The 4069-nt window shown below is 41.3% G+C and overlaps 1 non-coding gene across 1 annotated transcript; it reads left to right on the top strand.

Annotated features, from left to right (window-relative positions):
• The first annotated feature begins 1427 nt into the window (after positions 1-1427).
• On the top strand, positions 1428-1499 carry trnag-acc (transfer RNA glycine (anticodon ACC)). Its single transcript has one exon. It is a non-coding gene; the product is annotated as a tRNA-Gly (tRNA).
• The last annotated feature ends 2570 nt before the right edge of the window (positions 1500-4069 follow it).

Below are 4069 nucleotides of genomic sequence, written 5' to 3'. Positions count from 1 at the left end.
ATCATCGATATCAATGAAAAATATTATACAAATTGTGGTTTTCTGTTAATTGCCAATTTTATTGTAATTATATCTTCGTTTACAGATGTCTTGCATGTAGTCCTCAGCTTAAATGTTTTAAAAAGTACGACAAAAGTACAATATGCTTAACAACATTTATGGTTATATCTATAATAAAATGAAGGTAAATAAACCAAGATATTAAAATACAATTTTACAATACTAACCTAATAATGCTTGTGAAGTTTTCCAATACATCCGAACTGTAATTTTGAAATATTATTGCTGAGAATGCAAAGAGAGTACAACGATCAAATTCAATGAGTGAAAATACAACAGTAGTTCACTAAACTGAGTTTCTTCCCTGAAATGATTTGCTTGCGAAGCACTAAGCAGCCTTGAACGGATCGTGGAAATCAAATATACAGATGGATTGAGAGTGTGCTTTCCAACTTTTGTGTAACATTTTCTTTTGACAGGGCGGAGTTGTTTTCACAATCTGGGTTATATTAAAAGGAGTAACGTCAGTGTAAAAAAAGCTTTCCTTCTAATAATTTTGGTTTCAAGATCGCAATATAGTGTGAAACATAAAAGCCATCTTAATAAATCTGTTGCACGTCGTACACAATGGTCTTTCAACTAATAGCCCGTGCAGGGATCAAACCCCAGCTGCTGGTACGAGGTGCGTAAGGCTCTGCAACATGCGGATAAGAAACTAACCTTCGCTTTTTCATTATATACACAGTGAGCTATGTTTACGAGCCTGCTGCCTTCTACGGGCAGTATTTGAATGCGGTACAAGACCGGCCATGGAGAAATGAAGTGAGGAGGGTGTGTACATTAAAAGGCTCATAGCGTCCCTGGGAAGGCTCAAACCACCACCCTTTTGGTTAACAGCCGAGCCACAAAGACTCATAAACAGCTTAACACTCCTCGGTCTCAGTGAAAGTGATACACTCCGTAAAATTTTTACTACTGGAGTTTTTTACATTCTATACTGCGTTTTCTGAAGGGTACCCTGTGAAAATACGAGTTTTTACGAGAAGGGATGGGACATAAAAGGTCAGCAGGCTTAGGGAATCTGACTTTAAGGTGAAGACTGTGGGTTCAGCAGCAGCAGAAGAACCTGATCAATATCAGTTGACTCCCATGTACTTTGAAAACTTAATTTCGGGATTTAGAGTCAGACGTGCTACCATTCCACCATGGGGTACTTAATTAAAAAACAAATAGAATAACAATCAGTGTTCCTGGATCTGTTATCGAGAACAACACCTGCACAAGGGCTGCGCAGGAAGAATGAAATGTGGTCTGGGAAGAAGATACTCTCTTCAGAAGAGCGGTGCTCCTCACAGGAGAGAATGAAAAAAAAAATTTCGCGACGCTGATTTTTCTCCTCTGGGGGTTTAAAAGGGAAGGATCGGTGTGACCTCGTGGCGCAGCGGTAGCGCGTCTGACTACCGATCTGAAGGTTGAGTGTTCAAATCACGTCGGGGTCAGCTCTTAGTTTTTCAGGTTCTGCTGGTGCTGAATCCGGAATTCTCACCATGCGGTTGGGTTCTGTCTGTACACCACATAGATAATCTAAATGAAAGAGCAGTACAGGACACGCAGTGAGGAGCTCACACAGCGAATACCCTTGAACACAAGAGAAAAGGCACAGTCGACATCTGCGAAACATCACGTCCGACTTGAAAGACAGCTACATCAGAGAATGAAATCCTGGAAGTTTCAGATCCCTTTTTATTACAGGTTTAAACAAACCTGAAAGTTAGGGAGTTTCAGGATACTTTTGTTTTATTAAAAAGTGTCTGATGTCTGTAAATGTCACTTGAAAAAAAAACCGCTATTGGACTTGAGCTGGAAAGGAAACAGACCCAGCGTTTGCTTTCAGGTGCATTTCATTACATAATAGACATCTATTACTGAGGAGCTTGAATAACATTTACACGAGCCAGGTAGAAGCCTACAATCTGAGAAACTTACAATCTCAGTGTCGGGGCTGCTATGTAAAAGAGGCAATTTGCTCTGAGAGCAGGCTCAGCGCTTACTGAACGCAGATGTCTCAGAGCGGTCTGTCCAAGTGGCTGTAAAAGGACAGCAGCAAGAATACGTAAAACAGGTGTAAAATAAAAAAAATAAAACAATTTAAAAATAAATACTAAATGGGTTTAAAATTCAGGAATGTGATTGGTCAGATGCTTATGATGAGTGTTGTTGGTGTTTCTTGTGACTTAGCGAATTGAAAAAAAAATATTCAATTTAAAAACGGCAAGAGCTCGTAAGGAAAAAAAATAGTTTGTAAGTATCTTTGTTGTAACTGCTGCGCCAGAACTATTCAGATAAATCAGAAAAGTACCTGAACTTGACTGGTTTATATTCAGTAATGTGCATTGGGAACGAAAGGAAGACTTACATGGATTTTATTAGGTTTTAGGAATCAGAAAATTTATTTTTACACGTTATTGCCTACGAGCAGAAATAACTTCCTGCTTTCAACGCTTTTTTTGTTTCTGCTTGTAACCTCAAACAGAAAAACCCAGTACTGACTCACAAAAACGCCTCGGAGTTTCTGTGTTTCTGGGATTTAAGAGGGATGTATGAAGACAGTAAAGGGGAGTTTTTTTTTCCCCGCTGTAGAGTATGAAGGCGGTGTGACGAGTCAGGAGGGAAGAGACGCGCATTCCGCACGGGGAGCGCAGAGCAATGAGCCGCACCTGTTGCGCGCCGTGTCCTGTCCTATATAACCGCTGAGCCCGGACACAGAGAGTCTCCAGCCAGTGTTGGAGAATTAAAGGGTTAAAGCCCAGAAGTTGAGAGTAGAGTTTTTGTACGAGTATAAGATTAAGGGAATAGGGTTTGGTGCACAGAAGAGGTTTAGGTTTGGTTTGGTTTGCTTTTGCCACATTTGTAACGGCCATGGCGGCCTGTAGGGTCGGCATGTGCCGTTACTTTTGCGCGCGTTTGGTGTACAAGTGTGGTGAGGGCTCGGCTCACTCGGGTGATATTTCACGGTTGGACTTTTCAAGGAAGGTGTTACAGAAAGAGTTAAAGGTTAAGGCATTAGATGTCAATTGCTTAATTACTTTGCCGAAGGGAATTGGTTTTGACATTAGTTTCAAATCGGCAAAGTTATTGGAAGAATTTGGGAGAAAAATAGAGGAGAAAAAAGATGTGGGCCTGATTAGAATGTTTGAATGGCAGAAGCTGACAGATCTTTCTAATAGGACTGTGATTGTTCGCATGTTTAATGAGATGGTGATGAAGGAAGATATTGTGACATGGTTGTCTAAGTATTGTTTAGTGAAAGGTGAGCCTCAGAAAGTCTTGGATGATGATGATGATGGGATCTGGAACTGTGCATGGAGAGTACCTATTTCGTTGCATGAAGACAAAAATGGTTATGGTGGATTTAAACACATTCCTTCTTTGATTGGATTAGGTGAAAATAGAGGCCTTGTGTTCTACCAAGGGCAGCCAAAACTGTGCGGGAGGTGTGGGGAGCTGGGTCACTTTGTGGATGCCTGTACAAAGGTGGTGTGTGGTAAGTGCAAGGAAATTGGACATGCATATACTGAATGTACAAGCGTGAGGAAATGCAATCTATGTGAGTGTGAAGGTCATGTGTTTAAAGACTGTCCAAATTCCTTTGCAAATAGAACAAAACTGGGAAGACCGATGCAAAAACAGGAAGAGTTTGAAGAGGTATTTAGGGCTGGAGCAGTGGTTCTGGATCAGGAACTGGATGTGGTTGACGTTGAAGAAAGTAGTGGAAAAGAGAGCGAGGGTTCAGAATGGAGTGAAGGAGATGAGGCTGAGGTAGAAGAGAATGATAATGATGTGGAAAGTGAGGTGGACTCTGAATTGAGTGGTAGCATCTCTCCTGATCGTCTGCCACCCGTGGAGACGGAAAGCGCTCAAATGGAATGTATAGAACAGAGGGTGCAGTCTAAAAGGTCTGCTGAGACATCTGATTTAGAAAGTGATCTAACTCCGAGTGGAAAAGTGAGGGAAGATCATTTTCAGAGTCCTCAGATGGCAGGTTCTCCCATGGGATTAGTTCTCTCCA

Source organism: Atractosteus spatula, chromosome 10 (assembly GCF_055471065.1).
Source record: "Atractosteus spatula isolate fAtrSpa1 chromosome 10, fAtrSpa1.hap1, whole genome shotgun sequence".
Classification (NCBI taxonomy): Eukaryota; Metazoa; Chordata; class Actinopteri; order Semionotiformes; family Lepisosteidae; genus Atractosteus; species Atractosteus spatula.
Note: the sequence above shows the minus strand (reverse complement) of the source record. Positions and strands in the feature narration are given on the sequence as shown.